Raw genomic sequence first — 15,310 nt, 5'->3', positions numbered from 1 at the left:
GCCCGGAGCAGAGTTTGGTCCAGGGTTGGCCCCAGAGGGAATCAGTGGCAGAGAAAATCTGCCTTAGCACCCACCCCCCACTCACTAACTCCTGGGCACTAAGTTCTAGATTCCTTCTGGAATATTCTGCCACTCATGCTGTGTCAGGGGAGTGGGGGGACTGCCTGCACCTCACTCATGGGGTGAAAAGGGGGTTGGGGGCTACAAATGCTTATTAGAAACGCATAAGAAAAATCAAATGGTGATAAGTAGATTGGGTTAGTTATTCCGGGACATAAAACTGCATCCTTCACTCTCTGGGGGGTGTGGAGACTCTGGAGACCCTGCAGAAAGCCAGGACCCTCTCCTCTGGGAAAATAAGTACCCACAAGCCCTAACGTACAAACAGCGCAGGAGATTCATGGGCCCTTTGCAAGTGTGGCGGCATTTCTGGGAGCCATCCCGGCTCCGGCCTCAGGTTTCGGGTTTCTGGGATATACGTCAGGATCATCTGGGGCTCTTGTCACCGGGGCAGGGCCTGAGCCCAATCCCAAAACTCTGAGTCCACCCGGGAAGGCCCTTCCTACAGTCACCGAAGCCCCACCCAGACCCAGGCTCAATGCCTGGTGTCACCTCATTTCAATCAATCATACCACGATCTTGTTCTCAGCTCAATCTCCAGTTTCAGAAAAATTGCCAAGTGGCCTCACAGAAGTTATTGAGAAGAGAGAAGTTCCAATACACTGTGCAGGAGGAAAGTAGCCATAAACGAGAGGCCTTTTCCAAGGTACATCATCCCCTCCAGCAAGGGGTGGGGATTTTTACACAGTGACATGATTTTCCTGACACCCGTGCTTCCCGGAAGGCAGATAGAGATGCTCGGTAAGGCCTCCTGGGTACCCTGGCTGATTTAGATGTCCAGCCGCCTGGGCCTCTTAGACCTCCATGGTCATCTGTAGCATTCAGAGTGGCAATAGTTCTGTCCCTAGGGCCCGGCCACCAGTCGTTCTTAACGGGGAGGCACAGCTCTGCAGGACCACATCTCTGCAACTCTACACGTCCCTCTGTGGCTCTTGTAAAGGGTTGAATGGTGACCTCCCCCGAAAAGATACATCCACATTCTAACCCCGGAACCTGTGATTGTGACCTTATTTGTAAAAAGGGCCTCTGTAGATGTAATTAAGGGTCTTGTGATGAGAATAGCCCGGATATTCAGGTGGGCTGTAAATCCAACGACAAGCACCCTTGTAAGAGACAGAAGACACAGACAGGGGAGAAGTCCACCTGACGACAGAGCCGTAGGTTGGAGTGATGTGCAGCCAGAGCTTGGGGACGCCAGGAGCCACCAGTAGCTGGAAAAGGCAAGAAAGTCTTCTCCCCTAGAACCCTCAGTGTGACCCTGCTGACACCTGGGTTTTGGAGTTCTGGTCTCCAGAGCTGTTGGAGAATAAATTTCTATTCTTTAAACCACTCTGTGTTTGGCGGTTTGTTATGGCAGCCCTGGGAAACAAATGCAGCCCTCAAGCCATTCCCTGAGTAGTTCAGCATGAGGGAATGCTGGGTGGCGGCGCTGATGGTGGGTGGTGCTGATGGCAGCAGGCTCAGAACTCACTCTCTTCTCCTGAGTAGGTGGAGGACCCAGGCCGTAGGGCTGCTCAGCTTAGAGGTAATCAGGTCAAAACCAGCACACAAATAAAAGAGAACCCTAGTAAATATTTTCTTTTCTGCAATCTCCCATTACTTAGAAACTTTGTCAAGGAAGAAATATTCATTAATCCATCCATCTAAAAAAATATTTATTAAGCACCTATGTGCCAGGGATGGTGAAGCGCCACATCCTTTGTACTTTGGCATTCCCAGTTCCATTTTCCCCTGGTTTTCCAAAGGGGTGTTTTGGGCATGGGAGGTTCACCCCAGTGACTGACCGCACAAATTCTGACACGTGCTGTGTTCTTAGCAGTGCTGGACTGGCGTGCGGGAGGCCAGCGTGTTGCATGTGGTCCCTGATGTCGCTGGAGTCCCACTCCTGCTGGACTCTTGAGGAGTTAAGTCATCCCTGGGGTGGATCCAGGGGAGCTTAGGTGAGTGTCCAGCCCCAGAGCCCTAAGAGGTGGGGTCTGCACCTGCCCTGTTCCCTGAGGACACCCAGTGCCTGACATGGGGCCTGGCATTCAGGAAGTGTTGAAACAAAGTTGGAAGAGTGAACAAATGAGTGACTGAATGAATGAGATAGTGAAGGAAGGAGGAGGGCAGAATTCACCTGGCCTCAGGTGGTCAAGGAAGGCTTCTCAGGCCAGGTCACCTGGGCTCAGGTGGTCAAGGAAGGCTTCTCAGGCCAGGTGGACCTGGAAGGATTGGGATGAGGGAGGTGGAAGGGAGGTACGGCAGGGGAAATGGTGTCAGCAGAAGGAGAAGAGGGGTCGTGTGTGAATCTGGAGGCGAAAACCGAAGGAGATGCTTAGTTGCTGGGGCTGGTCGACTCTCCTGAGAGCTAACTCAAGCAAGAGCTTACCCCCTGTGCTCATGAGATTGTCCTTTAGAAAGAGAAGGGAAAGGGGCCCTATTCTGTACCCATGAAATCCGCAGAGCCCCAAGCAGAACATGGGAGTCCACGGAGAGGAGCGTTCCAGCTTTCAGAATGCCAAGAAGCAGGCGCCCTTCTGCCACATTTGTTCCGGAGGCTGGTGGCTGGGACCCTCAGGCTGTTACAGTAACAGACCTGCCGTTTGTCAGGTGCAGTGCACTTATTTCACACAAGCCGCAGAGTATCCAGACGTTGTCTCCATTTTACAGATGGGGAAACAGGGGCCCCAAAAGGTTAAGTCACTTGCCCCAGGCCTCAGAGACCCAGAGCCGTGGGACTCCTGGCCCCAGATCTTTACCGATAATCTCCACTCTCTTAATAAATGCTCAGGAAATGAGGCAAGTGAGAGGCACTGCTGGGAACGGTGTGGCTCCCATCCTGCACGCACGCACGCACGCACACACGCACACATGCACGCACGCTCTCTCCTCCTAAAATAGCGGCTCAGCCAGAGATGAGGGTCCTAATTACAAGTCAGGCCTCAAGCGCTTGTGGTCACGACCCTGTGGACCCCCGGAGTCAAAGGATGAAGAGCTGTGGAGCAAAGAATTCCTTCTGAGATGCTTCTAAATTAAGCCATCTGCAGTCTGTCTCCGCCTGGAGCTAAGAAATTGTAACGGCTTTGGCAGGAGACAGCTCTGCTGAATGGAGCTGAGTCGCTCTTAGGTCAGTGCAGGTAAATAAGAGGTGAGCGCCACTGGCCCACCAGCAGCCCTGGGAGCAGGACGGGCGGGGTGGCGAAGTGCAGACCGGGTGCCCGCACTGCACCCTGGGGATACGCTGGTGAATAAGGCAGACCCACATGGGCCCTGCAAGATGGCCTGGGAGGTGGCCGCTGAACACATTAGACGTGTAATTGTTTAATGGCAATTTAATAGGACTGTGGACTGGGGAATTCTAACTCCATCTGGGGGGCAGGAAGTTCTTTCTAGAGAGGATGCGAGAGCTCTCCAGGGGAAGAGGAAGGCAAAAATGTCCTAGATGGGAGGGAACAGCCCAAACCCTGAGCAAATTTGGGCAAATGGGAGGGAATGAAAGCCAGTCAGTGTGACTGGGGGACAAAGATGAGGAAAGAGAGGAGGTGGGCGACTGGCACATCTTAAAAAAGATTTGCATTCAACACTCGTCCTAGGATCGTAATCCCCTCCCTGGATAACACCCTTTGCCTCTCTGCAACCAGACTGGAATAAAAGAAGATTCCCAGAAACCTGGGGTTGGAGGAGACCTCGGAGATCACTGAATCCAACTCTCCCATGATACAGATGGAAAACCCAAGACCCAAAGGTGGGAAGCGATTCTCCCAGGGTCTCCGTGGCCCTGGACAGAGCTGACACTAGCATCGCCTTTTCCTGAGGTCCACGCCCTGCCCACTGTGGGCCCCACTCCGCCCCAGGGGATCTAGGTTCCTGGATCCCATTTCCCAATTCATCTGAAAGCATCTGTGCTTTTCTGATCTACTTAAACCGAGCCAACTTTTCATCTGATTGATGCCCTTAATTGTGCCTTTGACATTTCATTAATTTTGCTCTTGACTTCCTGGTTTCCTTCTTTGAAGTTTCTCTGTTGTTCTTTTTCTAGCATCTAGAGTTGTCTGCTTAGCTATAATTACCTTTTAATCTTTCTTCTTTTTTTTCTAGTATTAACATTTATACAACATAGCATTGGCAACTGTGTTTCCCTCTACATTTTCTTTTATGTCATCTCACAAGTTTTGAGTTACCTTTATTTTTGTTCGGTTCTCTTTTCATCTAATCTCTGTCAAATTTCTGTTTGGATTTCTTCTTTGGTCCTGAAGTTATTTATAAATATGGTTTTAAATTTCCAGGCAATTTTGCTGGTTACGTTTGTGACCGATTTCTAATTTAATTTCTTTGGTGCCAAAGTGATCTGCGTGAATCAGACCTTTTGGTATTTGTTGAGTTTTTAGGCTTGTTTGAAAAGTCTGATCCACTTTTGACAGAAAATCGCTGCGTGGAATAAACTGGTACCACTATAGAGAAGGTGCCCATGTGATCTGGGTTAGGGGGTAAGGTGTGACCCTTGCCCTTTCATCCATGTGCTCATTATTTCACTTATTGAATACTTATTGAGTACCCACTGTGTGCCAGACTCTACACTAGGTACCATGATTCAGGGAGAATTTAGAAAGCCTCTACTGTCATAGAGCCAGGAAACTAGTCATAAAAATATGATCACACAACTAATTATTCGTTTATAGTTGTGCTATTTATTTATTTTTTTGGCGGTGTGGGATCTTAGTTCCCCGACCAGGGATTGAACCCTCAACCCCCTGCAGTGGAAGCACTGAGTCTCAACCACTAGACTGCCAGGGAAGTCCAGTTGTGCTATTAAAAGAAGTACCAGATTCTGTAAGAGCTTATAATACAGAGAATTAAAAACTCAGACTTTGGGGCCAGAGGAGACTTCCCGAGGAAATAACATACAAGCAGAGACTTGAAGGATAAGGTGGGGATGAGGTGAGGGTGAAAGTGGTGCTGCAGTCCCATGGCGACAAAAAAAAACAGGCAGAAGGGATGAACAGGGCAGGTCATGGAGGGGAAATCTGAAGGCCAGCAAACACGGGGAAAGGGGCTCAACCTAAAGTATGTGGTCAGGGAACAAAGCAAGAAACACCATTTCTCGCCCGTCAGATTGGTAAAAATGGGAACTTTCATACACTGTTAGTGACGGTGCTCATTGGTACAACCACTTGGAGAGAGATTTGGCTTTAGCTAGAAAGGCTGGAGCCTATGAACCCACGAGTCCATGTTTGGGTACATACCCTGGAGAGACCTTCAAAAAGGTCCACCAAGTGATGTGTACAAGAATCCTCATTAAAACATGATACAAAATCTTGGAAACAACCGCATGCCCATCAGTGGGGACTGGATATACCGAAGGTGGTGAATTCATGCAGTGGAATGATCGGCATCAGTTAAAATGACCGCTCTAGAGAGGGCCTGTCCGACGAAAACGAAAAATTCAGTCGCTCTGTCACGCAAACCGCATTCCAGGGGCTTCATAAGCCCGTGTGCCCACGTGGGCTACTGCACTGAGCGGGGCAGCTGCAGAACACGCCCATCGTCACAGAAAGTTCTGTTGAACAGGGCTGCTCCAGGCCCAGCTGAGCCAAAAACACAGTGTTGCATGGGAAGGTTTCATTTACAGATGGAACATAAGTATGATGCCATTTACATGAAAAACGTAAAACCTACCAAACGATCCCCTGTGTTGTTCAAGCCTGTGCATGAATCTAGTTAAATGGAAAGAAATGGGAGGAAAGAACGTGCCCGGAAGTCATGCCTGGCATTGCCTCTGGGAGGGAGGGGGTGACAACAGGGAAGCAGAGGGTGCTTCGGTTTTATCTGTAAGGGAGTATTGCCTTTTTGTCTTTTTAAGATGAAAACACAAGAGGTGATTTTCAAACTGCGTTTTGGAGAAGTGACACAGGGCCAGAGGTCTCTCCCCCCACACACCTGCAACTGAGAAACAGTTCCTCTCTTTTACGAGAGCTGTTTGTTGGAGATTTGTGTTTGATTCCATTTGAAACCGGAGTTTTGCTGCCAAAAGGAATGTCACCACCAGTGGCGTGTGACTTTGGCTGTGCCCCCCAGCGGGAGGAACCCACCCACCAGTCAGGTTCACAAACTGAGCAGCTTTCCCACGATCCTCCCGACACATCCTCCTAAAAGGGGCAGCCGGGCCAGCTGCTATCCAGACCTCTCTCATGAGCCTCACAGTGGTCCCCTGACTGGACCCCAAGCCCTCCAGTGCCAAGTCTGGGGGCCGAGAAGGCAAAAAGGTAGGATCTGAGGAAAACATAGCCAGATTTAAAAAAAAAAAAAAAGATCTCCCAAAGAGCTAAAAAAAAAAAAAAAAAATGACAGCTATAGAGATTTTAGTTTAGTTTTTTTTAAGTGACAACCACTCAGGTGACTGGGAGAGATTTTGCTTTAAAAGATTGAGGGGCTGTCTCCTCTAATGAGAGGTACTTGAAAATTATGGATCAGTCCCAGGTCAGTAATTTCTGCCAAGCTCGGGCAGCTGGAGGTCAGAGGCCCCGTAGAACACAAATCCATGCAGGATGTCGGTGGGCACGGTGGGTCCTGGGCTCTGATGTAGCAGGTCTGTCGTGTAAGTAATTAACGAGGGTGGCAGTCTCTCCAGAGACATCTGGTCCCCTAAATTGTTATTCTGCTACCGGCTCCAATTTCTCTGTGGTCCAAAAATAGATGCAGCAAGGACACAGGGCCTGACCCGCCCTGCTGACACATGCTGTGTTTTCAAAGAACATCCAAACCCGGGCTTAGAAAAACAAACATCCTGCCTGCCCACAAGGTCTAACGTGGGACCTCGAGGTACTGTGTCAGGTGAAGGGGGGAGAGTGACGGCCCCCAGGTGAGGGCTGGGGGTACCACCCTCACTTGACAAGAGAGGAAACTGATTCTCAGGATGGCTAAGACACTGGCTCAAGGAGACCCAGCCACCAAGCGGCAAAGCCAGACCTGGGAACCAGGTTTCTGCTCCACTGACTGTGGAGCTCTTGAGGCTTACTGCGGCAGAAGAAAAGAGAGTCATGCATGTCTTTGAACATAAGAATCGTTTTGCTATTTCTAGAAGCCAAACAATATCTCTAGATCATTCCCAAGGATTAGCTAAGGCTAGTCAGCAGCAGTTGAGATCAAAATTGAACAATGGGGCTTCCCTGGTGGCTCAGTGGTTGGGAATCTGCCTGCCAGTGCGGGGGACATGGGTTCGAGCCCTGGTCCGGGAGGATCCCACATGCCACGGAGCAGCTGGGCCCGTGCGTCACGGCTGCTGGGCCTGCACCCTAGAGCCCGTGAGCCGCAACTACTGAGCCCGCGTGCCTAGGGCCTGTGCTCTGCAACAGGAGAGGCCACCTCAGTGAGAAGTCCATGCACCGCAACGAAGACCCAACACAGCCAAAAATAAATAAATAAAATAAAATAAATTTAAAAAAAAATTGAACAATGAATCTGCTTGCCAGGTGCTGGTAGATAAATAATAGGGTAATACCAAGGCGGGGTGTTTGAATTTTCCAAAAAACTCCAGGTCGGTGCCCACCTCTGCTTCTTCAGTGTCTAAGTTTAATAGGCTGCAGGTAAGCGAGAGTCATAATAGCTCACTGGGGAGGCTGGGGACACACAAGACCCTCCCTCACCATCTGAGGCTATTTCTCGGTGCCCAATTATCCCCCTGTTCAAGGCTCCAAAGACAGAATCTGGGCGATGAGTACTCGTCTGACTCAGGTGGGCTATTTTGTTTTCAAGTTTTTTTTTTTTAAACAGCTCTGCTGAGATAAAATTTACCCTTTTAAAGTGTATAAATCCTTGCTGTACATCCGAAACTAACAGAACATTGTAAATCAAGTATACTCCAATATAAAATAAAAATTAAGTTAAAATTTAAAAAAAAGGAAAAAGAAAAAGGTTTTCTTCCAAAAAACGAAGTGCATAAATCAATGATTTTTAGTATATTCATAGAGTTGCGTAAACACCCGCATAATCTAAGTTTAGAATATTTTCATAATCCCCCAAAGAAACCTTGTACCCTTTGGAATCACTCCCCATTTCCCTCCTCCTGGCCCCTGGCAACAATTATTCTACTTTTTATCTCTATGGATTTGCCTAATCTGGACACTTCCTAATGATGAAATCATACAGTGCATGGTCTTTGGTGACTGACTTCTTTCACTCGACATAACACATCCTCAAGGTCCACCCATGCTGTAGCATGTTTCACTACCGTCTACTGCATTTTGTTTATCCATTCATCAGTTGGACATTTGGGTTATTTCCCCTTTTTGGCTATTATGAATAACGATGCTAGGGACATTCATGTACAGGTTTTTGCATGGATGTGTGTTTTCATTTCTCTTGAGTATACACCTAAGAGCAGAATTGCTGGGTCACGTGGAAACTCTGTGTTTAGCCTTTTGGGGAACTGTCACAGTGTTTTCCAAAGCGGCTGCACAATTTTTTAATTCTCACCAGCAATGTGTTAGTGTTCTGATTTCTGTGTCCTTGCAAACACTTGTTATTGTCTTTTTTTTTTATTACAGCCATCCTAGTTCTTGGGTACGAAGCGGTATCTCACTGAGGTTTTGATTTTCATCCCCCTAATGACTGATGACTTTGGGCATCTTCCATGAAAAAGTGTGCGGTGATTGATTAGCAAGGTCTGCCATGGGCGTGGAAGGGAGAGGGTGCCACGTATTTGCTCTAAGAGGATCAAAACAGAGTCTTCCACGGTAACAAGGAGGAACAAAGACTCAGAACCCCTGGGAGAAGACATCCATGGGTTCACCTGCCCTTAACTGTCTCTCTCCCTCTTCAGGCAACCTCGGGGCACCCTCACCTGGGAAGACCAGTGGGTAGGTTAGAGTGAGGGGAGAACACAGGGAATGAAAGAGGGGAGTTGGAGCAGCCAGCATGGACTCCCTGGAGTCTTGTTATTTATAGAGCGGCCCCCATTTGGCGTGGGTGCAGGAGCCGAATAAAGACTAACACACGCTCCCATAGTCATCCCACAGGGGACGATAATACGTGCCACTTAGGAAAAATCGGTTCTGCTTTTTTAAAAACATTAAATCCTCATTTAGGATGCAGAGCAGAGAGAAAAACCTTGCTGGTGATGGCTTTCAATGGGGCCTGTAAGAAAAGAGTGAGTTCCCTGTGATGAGGTCTTGAGTGTAGCCCTAAAACTGTCCTCAGGACCACGTCTACCTCAGCCCATCCTCTTGCCCAGCACGTCCGGCTCTGGCTGGGCTGTCGCCCCCAGGTTCTGGGAGTCCACCAGCCTCGAGGTGCCTCCACCAAAGCTCCATCTGGGAGGCCCCGAAGCCATCGAACCATCCGTCCTCCCTGCTTTGCATCCTACGTTCTCTTTGAAACACCTCAGCCCGAGAAGGATGTCAAGCCAGTAGCTGGTGTGTGGGACCCAAATGCAACTAAGGGAGAGAAAGACCCCTTCCCGTTTCCCCGTCTCCACTTCAGAGCCCCGTCCAACACACACACATACACACACACACACACACACACACACACACGCACACGCACCCCAGGATGCAAATGATAACCGCACAGCCATCACTTGTGAAGCTTGACAGAAAATAATGAGAAACACTAAATCTTTTATAAGGTCAACACTCGCCTTAGCCGAGCAGCTGTCAAACAAGAAAAGAATTTAGCGCCGGAGCCACGAAACTTCCATCGGCTCATTAAGCCCAACAGGGCCCGGGCCTGGCGTGGCGGAGGAGACGCGGGGCCTTCCGTTTTGTGTCAGTAATTTGCAGTGGAGAAGGAAGAAGAAACAACCAGCGCCAAAGGGGCCTGGGGGGCGGCTGGGGAATCGTTAGTGCGCCAGGAGCGGCCTCAGCTCCTAATTGGAAGCATTGGGCATTATCAACGGAGGATTTGCCTCAGTTCCCTGACAGCTCGTGGGCCCAAAATGATCGCCCACTTGTCAGTGTAAAAGACCATTAAAAACAAACCATTTTGATTTAATTGGAGGCGGTGCACCATGGGGCCAGGTGAGGATGCTTGGCAGGCCTGCTCACCCAAGCTGCGGCCCCTTCTCCCTCGGTGATGGGCCCGGGGGCTGGGCTGGGGGGAGTGTGTGTTTTTCCAGACTTTTCGGCTTTCAAAAACCGTCTGAGGAAGGAGTGAATGGGAGACAGGAGGAGGCTTCACAGCGAGGCAGCGAGGGCTGTTTTCAATGGGGTTGTCAGCAAAAGCACCGTGACAAGCGGAGCTGCCAGGAAGGGGTGGGGGAAGGTCTCCCCTTTCCTTTTCAGAGCCCAGATGATGGGCACCGGCTGGCATTATTCTTCTGGGAGGTGGCCCAGAGGCTTTCGGCTGGAGGGGCTCAGCCTGCGAGGGGGCAGTGGGCGATTCCAGCGGGATGCTTCGCCCGCTCACCCCACTTAGAAATATCAGGATATGGATGGTCACGCTGGACTCTAAGCTTCAATGGACAGCAGGACTTCTTTTACTTTAATGGACTTCTCTTATTTTAAACTCAAGGAAGAGCTAAGGAGGGGGTTAGGGAAGGAGATGTGTTGATGGAGAACCTTTGTGAATGGGGTGGGCCCCAGAGGCTTGGGCGCACACCCCATGGAGGCCGCAGTGATGATGATGCCTGCTTGAGAATTCCTCATCGTCTCAGAAAGAGGAGGCCACTGGCTGTAAATATTAACCCAAACTCCCGATCCGGGCGGGGGCCTCCGAGCACACGGAGCATCTATCTGCTTGTAGCTTTTGAGTCAGAGGGTAGACTCCCCGACGCCGCGGACTGTATGTTCTCCATGTTGATACGCAGTATCGTGCTAGCTGTGGGTACTTGATAAATATTAATTGGTACCTGCCAGATCTCAGAGAGGGCTGTATATTTGTATATTAATCTCACCCCCGTCCCACAAGCGGCGATCTCATTTGCTGCCTACTGCTTCCCCGTCAAGACAATGCCTGCGGGAGCGCGCACGGTGCTGGAGAGCATCTTCGGCAGAGCGAGGGGGAGACGCACCAGCCGATCTCTTCATAAACTTCTACTGTTCATTGTGATGAAGGATCAAGCTGGGAGGAGACACCAGATCCCTGGCGAGCATCAAATTCCAGAGTTTCAAATTTTGCTGCTGAATTTAGACAATGGGGATTCCTTAATTACTTTCTCTGGAAATTTACCTGACAGTGCTTTCCCAGGTAGCACAAGGTGGTTATCCAGGCGCACGGTTCCTCAGCTGACAAGAGTCTTTGATTTTGTGCTTGGCTGCAAATTAAGTCCTTTGCTGAGCCGTCCGTGCAGTGCCCGTCAGTGCCGTATCGCTTATTCATTTTGGCTGTTGAACAACTCCTGTGTTGCTGCCAGGGAAGCCGGGGACATACTCGGCTGTGCCACGTCCATGGCACATTGGGGTGGGGTACACTGTGGTGGGGCTTGGTGTCGTCTTTCCCCTTTTCTCTTATTAGAATAATGAGCAGGAAGAATTTTTTTCCAGTATCCTTTAAGAAGGAGCAGACTCTTTCTGTGGTTGACAAGGCTGACCCTGTCAAGCCACAGATAGGGATATTAGAGTTAGGTGTCCTCAACTAGACAGCAAAGATGCTGATGCCATATTCCAGACACTGTTCCGGGGAAATGCCAACAGACAGGGGACCTTACTCGACTGTTAGGGGCGCCCTGTGGACATTCAACAAATCCTGGGTGGATGGATGGATGGATGGATGGTTTAGGAACCTGGGATAAGGCAACAGAGCCCTTAGAAACGCCTCTGAGATTCAAGCATCCTTAAAGATCCTCTCCATCTCCTTTGCTCAGCTAAATCTCTAAGTATCAATAGAAGAGGGGTTTTATTTTCTGCAATATTTGTACCCACAATTTCGTTCAAAAATATGTAGAAAGGCAGTTCAAGTTGACAAATCTTCTGTGACTGTGGACAAAGGTAGAGAATGCATACCGGGTGGCAGAGGTCACAGCATCTGGGCAATCCACTGTCCCTGCAACACAGGGTCCCACCTATCGACATTCAGAACGCTGCCCCAAGGAACAATCCAGAACCTGGACATTGATGACAAAACAGTGTCTGACCTCAGGTATTTGCAGGGCTGTCGCTTAGAAGGGGAAGCATGTGGTTCCATGGGGCTCCAGAGGGAGAAACACAACCCTGAGGCGGAAGGTTGAAGGAGAGAGAGGAGGCAGACTTGGACTGAACTTGAGAAAGAAGCTGCTGTGGACTGAATCATGTCCCTCTAAAATGCATATGTGAAGCCCTAACCCCCAGTGTGATGGTATTTGGAGGTGGGGCCTTTGAGAGTAGTTAGGCTTGGATGAGGTCATGAGGGTGGGACCCCCATGATGGGATTAGCGCCGTTTTAGGAAGAGGTATCAGAGAGCTTGCTTTCTCTCTCTCTGCCCAGTGAGGTCACAGCGAGAAGGTGGCCATCTGTAAGCCAGGAAGAGAGCCTCATCAGATCCTGACCTGTTCAACAGACGACAGCTTGCCTCCAATAGGACGTTTCTTTCTGAAGCCCCAACCTGCTTTATGGCAAATGTATGAAAGGGCACAGCCTGCCTTGGGGAACGTGTGCTTTAACCATATCTGTGTAGGAGGAATTGACATTGACCCAGGGAGCTGGGGAGCTGCTTGTTGAAAACGCAGGCTTGGTGGCTACCCCAGACCCACTGGATCGGGGTCCTGGGTGGGGCCCTGGAATCTGCATTTTAAACCTCTCCTCAGAGGACCCCAGGCACAGCCAAGTCTGAGAACCATTCATCTAGAGGAGCAGATGGCAAAGCCCCGTCCAACCCAGAGGTGTTACTGCTCCGTGACCTTCCCCTGGCCAGGCCCAAGCCAAGTGCTTTGCACGCACAGTTCACTTGATGCCCACTTTACAGATGCAGATGCAGAGGCAGGCCCGAGGCAGGATGGCACCTGGCGCATCTGTGTGGTTTACGAGCCCACAGGCTAGGCCCTCCTGCTGGGCTCTGTCTCTGCCTCTGCCTCAGGCCTTTTGATACAGCAAGCCTGACCCACCCCCCCACCCCCCCCCACCCCCACCCCCCACCCCCCCCCCCCCGCCATCAATGGCCTCTTTCCTCTTTAGCCTTGGGGCCAAGCTGCCATTTAAAAGATGCTCCCGGGTTTTGTCAAAGTCTAAAGGCTATCAGGGCAGTGGCAAGTTTCGTTTATTGCGAGGGCTTAAGTCAGCCAGAGCAGGGCTGGCCACGACCCTCTGGACACCTATAAACACCCGAGCTCCTGACCGCCCTTCTCTTTCCTTCCCAGGTCCTGCATTTAGCCCCCACTGGCCCCTGACCTCAGTTGCAGGTCCTTGGTATTTATCGACTCTTCCAGGGCCTGAGGCCTGGAGGCAGCCAGCCAGAGGGCTCAGCCACCACCCGACACTTGTTAACTGTGACCCTTGGGGCACGTGACTTGAAGCCTCCAAGCTTTAGTTTCTGTGAGCATTGACACCAAACGAGACCATCCATCGAGGCACCCAGCCTGGCCTCTAAGAGGCGCTTGGGATGTGTGAGCTGTCGGTGTGGTTTTTGTGCTGTCATCTGGGGGCGCCGTCTTCTTGGACGCCCTTCCCTCTGCACCTCCAGCCAGTAGACTTTGGTCCAACTACCGACATTGTTTGCACTGCTAAGGCATCATTCCCCACGCTGTCTTTGAGGAGAAGAAGGGAAGAAGCCAAGAAAACATCCCCATCATCTTCCTTCCTCTCCGACGTGTTACGTTCTCTGATGCCCATGAACTTTGCATCTCTGAGGGAAACCAGGGAGGCTCTGTGTGTTGCATGCAGCTTGTAGATATGAGGATACCGGCCTCTGGATTCATCTCGCCTGCACTTCTGACAAACCTCAGTTTGAATAAACCTTGACTTTATCCAAGTAGATCATCGAATGTTGTTTATCTGCGGGACCCTCCTGCTGGCCACGTGCCAGGCGGCTTGGACCCCATCGCTCCCGCAGCCTCGGTGCCTGGCGACAGGGGCTGACAAGTGGGGACATGTGGAAACGAGGGAGACATTGGAGGAAGTCATTCCAGAGGTGGCAGACGTTAACCCGAACTCCTTCTTAAGCCCGGGAGATTCTCTTTAGATCATGGGGGATTTATTCTCTTGGGGATGAGCTGGGAGAAGCAGTTGGGGACCTGGCAAGTCCTATCAACTCCCAAAACTCAACATGAGATTCTAGCTATCTCCAGAGATTAGAAGTAGATGCCTGATGTCAAAACAAGCCGTCTTAGTCTATTTTCTGGTTGATTTTCAACACGAAATTGGAAATATTTTCACACCCAATGCGGGGTGAAGTGCTTTCTGGATTAAACTGAAAATTCCCAGGGGTGCCCGACAGATTATGGGGACAGCCAGGCTGGGGGTGCCCAGGTTGCAGGGCTGTTTTGTTACAAGTGCCAGCTCCCACATCCCACAGGATGCCTGCCACCTCCCTCCATGACCCGGGTTCCCTCGGACTTCAAGATTTCTCCAGCTGCACCAGAAACTTTGCCGCGATCTCCTCTCCCCACCCCACCCCCTTCCCCGGCCCCTTTTCCTCTTGTCCCCACCCCCAGAGGTTCAGCTCACTGGGATTTTGAGCAGCAGTGTCACCTCGTGAGCAGGTGCCTAAAAATTCTGTCTCTCCGAGGTGCCGGATTATGTAAAACCAATTAAGCCCCTGCTTTTATTCCTTCGGTGAGTCAGCCCTTCTGCATACTGATCTGATTTATAAGGGGAGGGGGGAATCTGTATTTAGGGAAGAAATGTCAAGAGCATCAGAGCCTCTGAATCATTCTTCCTATTGCCCCGTGTGCTCTCAGTGCCCTACACGGCAACCTGGGAAGATTCTTATTCTGAGGCAACAGACCGACGGGATTCTTAAAATACATCACCGGTGCAGGGACCACAGGGAGGGGCAGTCCATCTGGAATCTGCCCTTCCTGGGTCTGGAAGGAGTGACTTTGGGGCTTGAGACACCCGTGCAGAGAACGGTCCATCTATATTTGAACCGTGCGGGCCCTTTGGAGAGGTGGCGGCAGCAGGGTGGACGGGCTGAGAGCCCGCCCTGGGGCTTTAACAGAGAGCTAACTTTCCAGCCAGCTATGATTTGTAAGAGAGCTTAAAGGTGGGAAAGAAAATCCTTTTCTTAGATTCAGCAGCTTTCACTAATCTGCCGTGTCTCTGGGCGTCACTGCTTGGTTGACTGCTGCCGTTTTCTTCCCTA

This window comes from Delphinapterus leucas, chromosome 6, assembly GCF_059928025.1.
Source record: "Delphinapterus leucas isolate spDelLeu-1000000601 "Yukka" chromosome 6, BTC_Dleu_Yukka2, whole genome shotgun sequence".
NCBI lineage: Eukaryota > Metazoa > Chordata > Mammalia > Artiodactyla > Monodontidae > Delphinapterus > Delphinapterus leucas.
The sequence above is the reverse complement of the archived record's forward strand: the minus strand, read 5'-3'. Positions refer to the sequence as shown.